Source organism: Bradysia coprophila (genome assembly GCF_014529535.1).
Source record: "Bradysia coprophila strain Holo2 chromosome IV unlocalized genomic scaffold, BU_Bcop_v1 contig_5, whole genome shotgun sequence".
NCBI lineage: Eukaryota > Metazoa > Arthropoda > Insecta > Diptera > Sciaridae > Bradysia > Bradysia coprophila.
The window spans coordinates 8,682,019-8,697,427 of NW_023503374.1; positions in this window are offsets into that span (position 1 = coordinate 8,682,019).

The following is a 15,409-nucleotide window of genomic DNA, read 5'->3' on the forward strand; positions in this document are numbered from 1 at the left end:
TTGTGGTGGAAACAAACTGGATTTCAGTTTTAGGATGGTATAGGAAATGCTCCCGTGAGAAATATGGATTTAATATTTAATACAAAGTTGTAAGAGTATCGTGTGTAGAGATTCTTAAGTGAATGCAAATCAATTTCAGAATTGAGGTTTTGGTTTTTAGTGCGCCGAAGTAATTAAAAATCATTTCTAAGACTCTCTTTGAACTATCGACTTTTTCTTTTAAGCGACTCTTGTACCCTTTTTGAAACGTTGTAGGCAACGCCGACTAAAATAGCGATGAGCAATGCATGTAGTGTTTACATTCATCCATAGAGGATGAAAGAGGCGTTTATGGATGGCTACTTTTTCTAGCAGTGGCGCAGAGTATGCGGGGCGATGTTGTAGAAGATTTAATTACCTCCTGATATCAAATTTCCTAGGCAAATCATAGAAATTCACTCAGGAGCTGTTGGGAATTGTTGCTTCCGAGAGATTGAAAAAAACAGACCTTCCTTCCAATAATAATTATTGCTTTAGCTTGTGAAACAACTAAGAAATTTCCATAAACAAATAATTATAGTTTAGTGTTTCTGCTGTTCATTTACCTCAAAATACACCCAATATGTGGGTGAAGGAGATAACAGAGTTCGAAATGAATGAATAATTTACCCGTATTTCAGGAGTGAAACAATTCACGTTATGTTTTCATAAATTCATTAAAATCGCATGTAACCAATATAACAAAATGACCTGACCAGCGAGGTACAAAAAAACCACTATGCAAGAATACGTATAATACACAACATGAACGTGTAGATTATTACAGTTTATTCACATTTAACCTTTTTTTTATTACGACAAGATAATGTTATTGTTGTTGATTTCGATTTGGAATGTTATGTGAATTGAACAGGCAAGTAAAGCATCGTGTCGTTATTACGTCTTTGTTCCTTTTTTTTCTTTCTCTCTTAACTTGTCTTGATTTAACGAACAGATTTGTACATTTTATATAGAAAATTTATCTGATTGTGATTACTGACATAATGACGAGTGAACTTCAATAAAATTGGTGGGCATCACATTGTATGAACTTCTTTGAGTTCAAATCAATCATACATCACGTAACAATTTAAATTCGATGATTTAGCGTTAAAAGAGCATTCGTACATCTAATATTATATGCTGGTGTCGTTCTAGTCATTTATTATATTCTGCGTCGACTATATTCTGTGAAACTTAAATTTTAATTTAAATCGAAAACAAATTTAACAAACCGATAATCATTGCTACACAACAACACACAATACACATTTTCGAAAAGTTATTTGTCCGACTCGAATCTAAAAAAAAATCTTCGGTGTGTGTATGGTGGATGCTGTTTGGTTTTTCTTTTTTTGCAGGATCGCTTCGAAAAAACCAACATTTTTTTATGCTTAGGTATTTTTCTTACGATTTTATATGTTCTGCATTTTTGCGCTGACTGACCTTTTTTACTCCCGCCGTTTAATGTTTAGCGCTCTTGAGCTTAAATATTTTTTTTTTGATTTCTTCTTCTTCGCATTAATGTAACTTCTTTCTCAATTCTTTTTTTTCTCCTTTTTCAAAGATTCTTATAATACCATGTTAAATTTTGAAGAAGTCAAGGACATAGAAACCATCAAACACCCTATACCATCTATATAACAAATATAATCCATCCACATATATCCACTCTTCGTAAGTTTATGTTTCTAGACATAGAATTACATTATGTTGCTTTTGTTCTAAAACTCATCGCAGGCAGAATGTATATATTATATACGTATATATACGTGATATGTTATTTACATCGGTGGATCAGCGAACAAGAGGAGGATATACAGCATTGGAAAAGAATTTACATTTGCAAAAATAGATTGTGTTTGAGGCACGTTTAGAGGTGATCGATGAAGATGATTAAACCAAGACGTTTTTAATAGAATTCAATAAACGGCTAGGTCAGAATCGATAAAACTGATTCACTCTTCCAGGGTCTGAGGAAGGGTCGGATCAGGGTTTTATTGTATATCTTATTGGCTCTATGGTCAGCTATTGTTGTAATCGTATCGAAGTAAAGCTTGAGTGAGAGGAAGCTTTTTGAAAACGGTTATCCACCTGCCACTGGCAACAACACCAAAAGTAAGCCATAATCTACTGTTGTCTTATATTACAAAACGAATGTTCAAACGAATGAAGTAAAAGATTTCGTATCAAAATCAAATTGAACAACGCAATAAAAAAACCTCTGAAGAACAGAATGAACAGATTATGCAATCATACATTGCCTTAAAGAATAATTTATGACGATCAAATAAAAAAATGTAAAAAACTCCTCAGTTTGATAATTCAACTCTGCATTCGATAGCCCGTGTGGTGTATCGCTAATAAATCAGAGAAAAAAAAACAACAAATTAATGCCCTCAATTCATTTATTGTTCGCTGTGTAAGAAACGCCAATTTTATGCATTAGTCTAAATATAAATGAGAATTCTACGAAACCTTTGTTATTTCTTAAGCCCACTTTTTTTTCTGCCTTCTCGTGAAGAAAAGATCAATAGCCACTTTGCCACTGCATTTATGTATACCAAAAGATTAGGTGTGCATCTACTCGGCAGCATTTTAATTTTTCATATTTATTTCTTGTCACAAAATATAAAATATATGTGCGACTTGGTAGGTCGCACTTATAAGTGTTTTTTTTCTTCATTCCCGTCTTCTGGTTCTCGTCGAAAGTGTTACGTATAAGGCATATAATAATTGCAGTTCAATTGACTTATGGCTTTTCTTTGCAGACTTTAGGACAAGTTAAAATTAATTTCCTTTCCGTCGACATAATTTCCGAAACATAATTAATTTACCTATGCATACACCTTAGCATGCATCTTCCACTAAGATATTAATTAAGTTTTAATTGCACGTTATTATGATCAATATTGTGTGGTTGCTGGTTCTACCTTGTCACTCTCGTAGCTTGCTAATGTCCCATTGTTGTTGAACCGAATACATCGTGTCAGTATAAATCAGATTAGCCTCATACCAGTTAGAAAATATTCAGAATGGTAAAACCGGTGGATAGATAATGGAAAGGTTTGTGTGAGGTCCGATTGGATAGTCGAGTATGTTTCATAGATAGATCAATTGGATAAAGACCATTTTTCCGGGCAAATAGTGCTACAATTTATTCTTGTATGCTTCTACTTGTTGTTTAGACAATGTTCACCTCAAGAATTACTCCGAAAAAAGTGCGATGAAGGAATTTGAAATGAACAAAAGGCCGGTAAAACTATGTCCATTAAACATAGTTGAACGTTCAATATAATTGTTATTAAGTCTGCGTTGAGATTCTTTTGTTAATTAGATGTACAAAGATAAAAAGAAATAATAGAGTCAGAAACGAGAGTCGTCGATCTCAATATACCATGCAGTTTCGAAGGGGTGATCTCATCTAAAGAATATTCTTTTCAAATTTAATTATTCCAACTGAAGGTATTGGTTGTTAAAAATGATTTAGCACATTTTTTTTAATAGCTTCAGAAGGTGTAATGGGTGTAATGTTATATCTATTTCTTGCATTACCATTTACTTTTACGCAAAAAAAACCTTCCATCATTACAAACATTAACCAAAGAATTTAAGTACAGAGAAGACAAAAAAAAAAAGAAAAGAAAAAAATGAATAAAAAGTGAAAAATACAGGTTCGTGAGACTATCGTTTAAAATTCTCTTTCATTTTACAACTTAAGTTTTGTTTGGAAATTCTAAATCATCTGATCGTATCTTGTTTGATATAGTGTTCAATTACCTTATACCTTTTTTACCTTATGGCAATTCGTACATATTATAAATACTATTTTGATAGATGGAATATATAAAAATATCTGTTGGATTTCGAACCGTAAGACTCTTTTGTTTCTATGATTTATGACAATAGCAAAAAAATGAAAAAAGTTAATTGAAGGGTCTGTCTATTGGTAAATAAAAGACATGGAGACAGCTACTCATATTATATCAACAACGACACCAAACGAGGGCACCAAAATACATAAATGATGAGTTTAGGCTGGAGTGAAAAAGTGAAAAACACTTAATGTTAAAACTAACGAAGTAGAAGATTCTGAGATTCAAAAACCTATGCAATGTGTGTACGTAACACAGTAGAAGTTCCAATAGAACATAGCACAAGTCAGTAGTTAGGAGAATTTTTCCTGGATTTTATATTTCACAAAAAAATCACTACGTTTTCTCTACGTTTGTACTTAAACAATAGAAAAGAGGCGTGGTTTAGCTGAACCGAGGCAAAATGGAGTGGTTTTTTGTAAGTGGAAATAAAATTTTCGTTCATAATATGGATTTTAAATTTGCATCATCTGAAATCAACCCTTGGTTGAACTCTGAGTAGTGTTCTTTTATCATGTGAACTGTATGTTCATTCTGTCGAAGTAAAAGATCAATAGACTATGCCAAAATGACTTTTTTTCTCAATTTTTTTTGCATAAAGTAGCTAGAAATTGAAAATAAAGATACCCGTGTCTCGTCTTTTGACGAAAAAACTTGAAACCGGAAAGATTTTCCACTTTATAAATTCCTGAAATATGTGATTTGCGCCATTTTCCACCCAAATTCCACATAAGGTCTTAAGTTTGCCACTTTACAATTACAGTAGTATTGTTCACTCAGTTCACCCAGTTTTGACTGATTCACTGAATTTTGTTTTGATGAAATGTCAAATCGCCACAGTTTATTAATCTCAAACAAGTTTGTGTCGAAAATTTGTAGTATTTCGCGTAAAACTTAGTGATTCAGTTTAAATTTCGTCCAGAAAATAGTTCCGAGTGTGCTTTTTCTATTGTTTTAAACAGAATGTAGGACAAATTTTCCGAAATAATTTTAAAGACGAATTAATTTGGTCAAACATTGTGGGTGTTGTGAAAATCTCATTTTTTAAAGCAATTTGGTGTCGATTATGCAATTCAGTGTTCAATTCCCTAGAAATTCCCTGCAAAACGTTTCGTGCTAATTCAGTCGGTAAAATGTGAAGAAAACATGCAAAAATATGTTGCCATTCAGATAAACAAAATTCTTGACATGTCTGTTGTGAAGATAGTCGTAAGTGACACCACAAAACTGAAATTTTTTGTCCGTTAATTTAAAAAATGATTTTTTTGGCGGAAATGCTTTTATTTGAATGTGTGCATGATTCCGGTGAAATAAAATAGTTATAAAGTCACCACTATTGATGACCTTTAAAATGGCATCATTGGTTAAATATGATTGGCATAGTCTATTGAAAATATTCAGCCTAGAACAAAGAAATGAATCTATTACAGCTAATGGGTTTAATCGAAGGGTAAGCGATTGTGTTTAATCTTCATACTAAAATAGAGAAAACTGGACACTGAGGAACAGTCCAGACAAATTGTGCTAAAAGTTTTGTTGGTTCGTTTATCTTGCTTAGTATGAGGCAACCTCTTTTATAATTCAATTTTCTGAAAGTTTAGTGGAAATCGTTTAAAATCACCTTTCGCGCAAAATATTCCACCCAGCGATAATATAATTCAATTGAAGTGTGGTGTGGTGCGCTCGATTCAATTAAATATGCTGCCATCTAACTTCCTCAATATTGCCAGCAAATATCTACCCAAAAATATTAAGGACATAAGCCAATTAATTACCACTTCTTTTAGCCCATATTTATTGCATTTTATGTCAAATAAATATTACTCGCCGGTTTCTAAATTCAACAGCTTGATGAATTTTTAATCGATTGAATTAATGAAAATAATGGGATTTCGTTTCTACTTATTATTATCGGATATGTTTTCGCCTTCGTTCTCGGGCTACGTTTTTCGAATAAATCATTCATTCAACAATGCGTGCGTCTATTTATATTCCACTTTATTCGGATAACATACATATTTGATTCTATTCATTTGGCATTGGTCATGATGACTACTACTTGCAATAATAATGAGTCATAATAGCTAGGAACGGTTGATGAGGTTGACTATGTGATTTTGTTTTTAAATAATTATTTCTGATTGATTCACCTGTGATCGACAGTGGCGACAGACAATAACGATAAGCCCTGCTGGTGTGGTCTTATAATAGTAAAAATAATTAACCTGTTACAGATGACAAGCACATTGGGTCTATTACTTTCATTGAAAGTAATTCAAAGTATTTTTAATCTGATTGATTTCAAATCTTTTACTTCAATTTTTTTAACATGTATTTTCTGTATAAATGACCACATTACCCAGAGCTTGTCATTACTTTTGTCGTCGTTATCGATAACACATGAATAGCCGTATGTGAAAGCTCAATTCGCTAAAACAGCGTTAATCAAAAGAAGACCCGGTAAAAATTTTAAAAACTTTTGGCTTGCCTTTTTGGGATAACTCGTTTTGTATAAGTAATGGGGACATAATAGAGGTTTTCACAAGTTATTTTGAAGCTAACTCGTTTTTAAAAACCTTAATGCACTTTGTGCGAATAGTCACTTTATAATACACAGTGTCAATATCATCTACCATTTAAAACTCATTTGTATGAATAAGAAAATTCTTTATTTGATCCTTAGACGAATTATATATAGACTGGAAATTACGAACAAAATTACGTAAAAATTGTGTCCCCGACATGAAAAACGAAATATTTGATAGTGTGAGAATTGGTGGGCAAATTAGCGCGAAGGTTTCGAATTTTTTTGCTACACAAAATGTTTTAAATTAAAAAAATAATAAAATGTTGGAACGATTACCTTGGGGATAAGGTTGGAACCTTTCAGAGATGGAAGTGTACTCTAAGAAGAGTGATTTATTTCAATGGATTAAAATATTTTCAAAAAGCTTCAGTGAAAAATATTTTCGAATTAGCACAATTTTAAAACAATTCATAAAAAAACACTTGAAAGTTGAGAAGTTTTTTCTTCTCCTAATATAAGCCACACTCGAAAAAAAGCGTCTACACAATATTTTCACAGTAAATTAAAGATAAATTGTCCCAAATATTAAATAAAAACAAAAATTTACATTCGCGATATTTTCGAAATATTAAACTGACAACTACCAAAAATGTCATCGCCTACATGTGTTGGTGTAAAATTCTACGTAAAATCGTACGAAATATTCATCTTATACAAACTGATGTCGGGGACATAATTTACCGTACGAAATACCACTCTAGGTATGATTACTATAAGATTTGATCTACGTCACAGGCGTGCTAGAGAGAGACTTTTCCTTTATAAATCTTACTTTTTTTAAAGAAATTATTCCTCAGTAAAACCTTAGAGCAATCATATAATTCGTCTAAGAGTAAAACTGGCAAGCTACAACTTACTTTTCAGCTGGAAATATAAATTTATTACGTGATATTTACTTGCAAATTAAAATTTTGTTTAGAATGATTACGTGTCGATTAAAATAACTTTTTCATGCTTCGGGGCCGAAAATGAGGGCAATTTTTCGAATTTTCTCGGGTTTCCGGCCCTCTGCATGAAAACTCACATGTGCACCTGTTTGGGACGGTTGATTTAAGGCACTTTCGCTTGTAGACCTCACTTCGTTCGGCCTACAATCCGCGAAATTGCCTAAAATCAATCGCCCAAAACAGGTACACAAATGACTAGTGAAGACTTACATCATTAATCTTTAAAATTTTGATTTTTTCTACATGACATTTTTTGGTGATTGGTTGTGAGATTTGGGGTATAATATATTTCATGTATTTCCGGGAAATTGTACTTAAGTAATATTTCCCTTGATTAATTGATGTTCGAGAAAATTTATTTGTCATAATAGCGGGGTGGACGAATTTCCCGTTGGTCAATTTTCGTCTTTTTATCTCAGAATATTGATGAAAAAAAATGTTTTCAACATTTTTTAAGAGAATTTCAATAGAATCACGACAGAGTAAAGTTAACCAGGCAGGAGCGCTTGTTTGACTGGGGACCTGAATAATCTAGTAACCCTTTATATTTTGCGAATAAAAATTTTCAATTTGTGTCAGTGTTCATTTGAGTTCATTTTCATACAATTTATTGTATTGTATTTGACTTTTCGAAAATGAACCGCTACTGCCTGGTTTATTTTACTCTGCCGTGATAGAATCTGTCTCATATGTTGATGAAAGAAATGTTTATGGGTTGAGACCTACCCGCTCTCATGTGGATTTCATTATCGCGGGAGTTGCTTTCAACATAAAGGTTTTGGTGTCGTTGTAGTAGAATCCTTGTGCAACCTGTTGTTGTTGCAAATTTTAAAATTTATGGATTAATGATGATGAATTCAACAATATAGATACATTTCACCTTGTATCTATAACAGAATCTCCCACGTTATATGGATACGTGAGACTTATGAAGTTTTGGAAAAAAAACTTTTATAAGTTTTAGCACGTGTAATACACTTCGGGTATATGTACGTTACTTAGAATGATTGGAAACTATTCCTCACTCAAGAAATTTCTAATGTAAATCTTATAAATTGTACAATGCGGCAGAATGGCTAAATTTCCTCTAGTCTTATGTTTTAAGAACACAGTCGATTGAAGAAAAGTTAATTTATAAAAACACGATGGTAGTGGCAGCAACACCAACAGTAACAAAGTAACTATTTAGAGGTCAACATAACATAAAATCGATGGATGATGAACAGAAAATGTACAGGTTTTTCCAATCGTCTATATGGCTAAAATAATCTTCACGGATAATTCTCAGTCTTGACGTAATTTGAGTCTTTCTTTTTATCGTTAGAATTGTGCATATTGACTCTGATAAAACAATTATTTTTATAAGCACGAATAAAATACCAGTCACAAAATAACTGTAACTTGATGAACGTACAATTCCTGTAATTATATGCAATCAAAGCAAGAAATTCTGTAATGATTAGCATTCGCATCTTTAAAAATAATACGAAATTCATGTAACCAATTGCTGTGATGAAGAATGGAGTCGTAAGTGCACAAGAATCAAATGATAGAATTTGTTAAAATCAATTATTATGTACTGCCAGTACCGTGTGAATCTTTCCTGAGGTTAACATTTTACCAGACATCAATCATGTTACCAACATGCTGAGCTGTCGAGTTGTTTATTGTGATCTATGGCGTATGGCGTTGGCGTATGTATATCAACAGATCGATAAAAAATCGTCCGTTGGTTTTTAAACATACATTATAAGACAGATTTTCTCACTTAATTTTGTCGTCGTTGTCTCTAACAGATGCATCTGGTGTTTATTACAGACACAGTATAATAAGTTAGGTACAAAATATTGAACCGGAAACAAAATCCACTCTTTGTCGTTAAAGCGCAATTAAATTGACTGGACAGACTACACTTAGTTCAAGTGGATTAATGAGACGTTCCATGTTTGATAGATTAGATGAATACGGAAGAACTGTGTAAACTTGAGAATACCGTAAGAACTATAAATGTCGCTTAAGAACTTATTTAGTTTGTTTGTAAAGGCAAATAAATCCTCTTAAATTTGGATCAAATGACTTTATGTTTGAGTATCAGTTGGATTGGTTTTATTGAGTGGAAAATCGTTATCCATCATTAACCTAACAGCTATACTGATTTGATTGCATCAAAACATTTATTAATGATTCAAGTTTATGTGAGCCAATAAAAAAACGTTTAAAATCATTTACGAAGTAATCAAAACATAAAGACGAGGTAAAATGTAGCGAAATCCCCCGTTCGTCCTGTTGCTTTGTTGTAATAGAAATTAAATTGAATTTTCTACGATATTATTGCTATCCCATGCTAATAGTGTTACTACCCCAGGCAATTTATGCCGTATTATTACTACTCCTTGAATTTGGAATTTGGAAAAACTGGATTTTTGACACATTTTCTATAGCTGGGAACGGTCGTGACCTCTTGTGAAGTACAAATTAAATCTTGGGTGACCATTTATTGACTGTAAATGAACGATGCGCATCTCTGCTTTACAAAAAGCCCATATTCGGTGAAAGCAATTGAGTTCCTGATATTTTTATGAAGTCAAATAAATGATGTTTTCCACCTACTACGAAGTAAGAAGAAAGCAACATTTTCAAGGACAATGATCGCACGGTTCAGCACAATTTCGAGCTGAACATGTAATTTTGATTTAGTTTATTTCATTCCTATCGCTCCAGCCTGTTTGAACACCAAAAACAAGTTGAAAACACTGAAAAATATGGGTCTATTGGAGCGACATTTTACTTCGACTAACTTTGTGGCTTGCAACACAATTTTTCTGGGGTGTATTATACGAGGAACGAAAGAGGGTAAGTCCAGCTACAACACCCTATAGTCAGTTCCGCGGAAAAGTTCTGTTGCAAGCCAGCAGCACTGTCCAAACATTCACCATATTTTGAGTCATAAGTCCAGAACGGGTAGCTGTCCTTACCGATGATTATACTCGTTTTGAAGGTCTGCTAGAGGCCTATATTCCTACAACATTTCACATTTTAGAAAGATTTCTATCTCGAGCTATCACCGAAAAACTGTTTTCACGACCCATTGACATGCTATTACTTTCACGTGTTCACTCCGAAAATGGGAAACTAACAGAAAAAGTAAAAGATCCCTATTTCTCAGAATTGAATGACGATTCAAACGAGCTATAGCTTGCCCGAATCGCTGAGCCGTTGTTTTGAAATTGGTTCAAGTTTTGGCGATATCACTCTTAATTGGTTATTAAAACTTGACAATTCAGAAAAAAGGTGAGATTTATTATTGTCTTAGAAATTTCTTTGGTGCATGTTGCCACCTGAGGATTGAAAAAAGACTCGAAAAAACAATCAATATTCTCGTTTTTTATATATATATAGAAAGAAATTTGCTTAACCTAAGGGGTACGACAAAAGTCGAATGGCTATAAGTAGCCAAATCAAATCAAGATTTATCAATATGCCATGCCAGTGGCTATTATTTTTATGATCAAGTACTGTCATTCTCGATACACTATCATGAGCGTCTACAAAGATAATAGTTTGGATTCATTACTCCTCAGTATTACATGGGGAGGCTTGTAAGTGCTGTTAGCAAATCGTTCATTTGAAAAATTTCCAAATTTACTTATGACAATGTTATCATGTAAATACGTTTTCTTGAGCATATTCCTCGCCAAGTCATACAGGTATAGATTGAGCCTTGGCACTTTCGTGATACTGTGCAATTCTTCAGTAGATATAAACTTAAAGTTCGTTGCCGACCTTCGAAAACCCATTGCCATGCGTAGACATTTATTCTGAAAAACTTTCAATTTCTTTATAAGATACTTAGGCAAATTATGCCAAATCGGTATAGCATACGTGAGAACCGGTCGCAATATGGTTAGATAAGTTTTAATCTTCACAGCTTGTGAAATGCCATTATTTACCCTCATAATTGGATAAAGCTTGTGCAACCCTGAGTATGCTTTCAGCAACGTTCTATTCACATGTTCGTTATGCTTAAGGTTGGGTTGTATGTGATAACCCAGGTAACGAACACTTTTCTTGAATGGTATATCCGAATCATTGATTCTCAAAGCAGATACGCCTTCTGAAAATTTCAGGTAGTTGGCCCTGCAAATAAGGAGTGCTTCGGACTTTCCGGCATTAACTCTAATCTTCCACTTTTCATAGTAGTTCTGTAGCCTGTTAAGATGGCCTTGAACATTTGATCTCGCTTTGTTTTGGGATACTCTAGTCGAAAAAGTATTCGTATCGTCAGCAAATATTGTCATGGTAGTGTTCATATGTGTTGGCAGATCAAACATGAATATTATAAACAGTAGCGGCCCCAGTATAGAACCCTGTGGTACCCCATCGTTTACAGTTACTGGGTTCGACAATGCCTCTCCCAACTTAACCCTGAAATTTCTATCCTTGAGGTACGATAATATAATTTTGATAAGATATGTGGGGAAATTCAACTTTATCAATTTGTAAATGAGTCCATCCACCCACATTGTGTCGAAGGCTTTTTCTATGTCTAGGAAAGCAGCTATTGTAATCTTTTTGTCGTTGAAGCCAATGATTGCCTCTTCGTATAATCTCAAGAGCGCATGCATTGTCGAATGTTTGTTCCTAAAACCGAATTGGCTGTTAGGCAACAAGTCGTTAACATCGCAGAAGTTCAGCATACGATTGTGCAGAACCTTTTCAAGTACTTTGCTCAAGCTATTCAAAAGACTAATAGGTCTCAAGTTTTTTGCCTCATTTGCAGGCTTACCCGGTTTTGGAATCGGTATAACATGAGCTGATTTCCAAGACGTAGGGTAATGCCCTGCGCGTAAGATACGGTTTATCAGATTTGTTAGACATTCTATCGCTGAGGGGGGAAGCTTCTTCAGAACAATGTTCGGAATGGCATCTGGTCCGCAGGATTTTTTATTCTTGAGACTCTTGAGAACGTATCGTATTTCATCAAAATCCGTTAAAAATGGGTTAGGTGGGGTAGACTCGGATAACGCTGTAAACTTGTGTATCTCAGATGTCACCAATTTTTCAAATTCTTCATCACCCATGTCCCTGTTCTGCTTGTGAATTTTGTCGTACTCGTCCGCGATTATATTCGCTTTGTCAATCGTATTAATAACAATAGTCCCGTCACTAGCTTTTAACTCATGGATCACTTTGCCGCTAGTACTCAGCAGTTTATTTATGTTACGAAACATTTTGTTGTTCGTTTTGATTTGTTTTAGCTTTCCCATAAGAACGCTGGATTCCCTCGTTTTTATTCTTTAATTAATGTCATTGTCCAAGTTATTTATTTCTCTTTTCAGCAGCGGGTTTTTATTCTTGCCACGAAAATAGGCTCTCCTTAGTTTTTTCTTCTTTTCAATCAAATGCTTCAGTTCGGGCGATAAGTCGCACTTCCCACTGAAACACTTTTTGGGAATGGACTCATTCATCGCGAGACCAATGCTATTCGTTAATCCTTCAACACAAGAGTCTATTCCGTGTTCCTCAGATAGCGTCATCGGTGATCGGACAAAATAACTTCCGGACAAAATAACCCCGGACAAAATAACCCTGGACAAAATAACCCCGGACAAAATAACTACCAAACACATATTTAAAAAAAAATTGTGAATATAAATAGAGCCGAAGAATATTATATTCGAGGATATCGACATACGAGTATACCTCGATTATATTCGAGTAAATTGTACTATATTTGAGGACATCGACTATATTCGAGGATGTCGACTATATTCGATGACATTGACTATATATGAGGACGTCGACTATATTTGAGGACACCGACTATATTCGAGGATATCGACTATATTCGAGGACATCGACTATATTCGAGGACATCAACTATATTCGAGGTCATCGACTATATTCGAGGACATCGACTTTATTCGAGGACATCGACTATATTCGAGGACTTTTCGACTATATTTGAGGACATCCACTATATTCGAGGACATAAATATCTTCTACCTTCGAGTATATGTTGACTATATTACAGCATATCTCGACTATATTCGAGTTTATCGAGTATATCTTCACTGTATTATAGCATATCTTGACTATATTCGAGTATTTCTCGACTATATACGAGTGTATTGACTATACTCGAGTATATTGACTATATCGAGCAAATTCAGATCGACTGTAATTGACTCAGATCGTACTGGAATTTAGTCGATACACATCATAACAAAATCGCAGATGCGAATACGATCATGATTTTGACAAAAGTGTCAGCGCCGCAGGCCGTGAAGAATAAGGAAAAATAAAAAAGCGGGGTCGAGGGACGGCAGCCCCCGCTAAGGGGGGTCAAGGGGGGAGTATCCCCCCTTGCAGGTCATCATCAACTTTGCAGGGGATATTTTGTCCGGTAGTTATTTTGTCCGGGTTATTTTGTCCGGAGTTATTTTGTCCGGGGTTATTTAGTCCTAGAGCCCCTTATATAGATTTCTCGTTGATGATGACTCATCTGATCTGATTCACCCAAATGGCTATACGTGCTACAGAAGCAAAAGCAATCCTAGTACCATAGATTTAGCTCTCTCCAAGGGGGTTCAAGTTGATAGTAGTAGCATTATTGAATTCAATCCGGACCATTGTCCTGTCGAATACATCATAAAGACTGATGCTAACCTTTCGTATGATGCTCCAGTGCAACACTTCATGTATAAGAAAGCAAATTGGGTTAAATTCAAACGAATACTGGACGTTGAACTAGCTCTGATGACGCTGGCGAGAAATCTATATAAGGTACTACCATTGCTGTTGTTCTCTGAGTTGTGCCAATAACAATGCTTTGCATTAAAGTCCCCACCCATAAAGACACACGCGTGTAAACTCATGAGATTCGACAGGTCCTGTTTCATAATCTTTTTAGGGCAGTAGAACGAGTTTTTAACTATTGATTTGGCATTGCTTAGGAAAACCTTTACACATGTCGCTTCAGAATGTTTTAGCAATGGCGTATTAATTACTTCATGCTTGATACTTTCCTTAATCAGAATCGCCGTACCCCACCATCAGACATACGATCATTCCTATACATTTTGTAACAAGGAATATGCACAGAATTACAATGCTGCAGTTTTGTTTCGCTCAATAGTAACAAGTGAGGTTTATGCTTAGTCAAGAGATATTTAACTTCCTCCTGTTTTGATTTCGGTCGACAGACAGCATGGCTATGTGAACTGAGATAAGAAGTCGATTATCATAACTTTTTTTAACATTACATCTTTTACCTTTTTGTATTCAGGAACAAAAGTTTGCATTTTTTGTAGTAAATCGATCAAAGTACAGTCAAAAAGATTATTGATTTCGTTGCTCATAAAATTAAGGTTATTCTCTTTGTTTGCATTATTCATTTTTAAAGCTTGACTATACGATACGCTGTTGTTTACTAATGAAGTTTTACTGGAAAAAGTCGAACTCTTAACGTTATTCGTGGTAGATAAATTTTTACCTGTTTTTTGTCGTTGCGGCTTTTTCATGTTTTCAACATATTTGGTGTAAGCTGGACATTTCTTATAACTTGCTGGGTGGCTTTCTTTGCAGTTTACGCATGTAGCTGGCTGGTCATTTTCTAAAGGGCAATCTCCTGGTGCATGGCTGTCAGTGCATTTCACGCAGCGATATTCCAGTCCACAGTTTGTTGCGGTATGTCCAAATCTCTGACATTTTCTGCATTGGGTTCCGGTGTGTTTTTTAACAAAATTTTGCCACGAAGTGATCTGGTCTTTGAAAGTTCTGCTTACTTTGTACCTTGCTCGAAGTTTACGATAAACATGTCTAGATTGATCCTGCCTTTTCCATACATTTGCTGAACGCTTACAACATTCACTTTCTTTGCCGTTAGATCTTCGACTATTTCTTCAGGTGTGTACGAGTGGTGTACACCCTTGAGTACTAATCTCAGCGGTTTATTATCTGACGTTGTGTACGTATAAAAA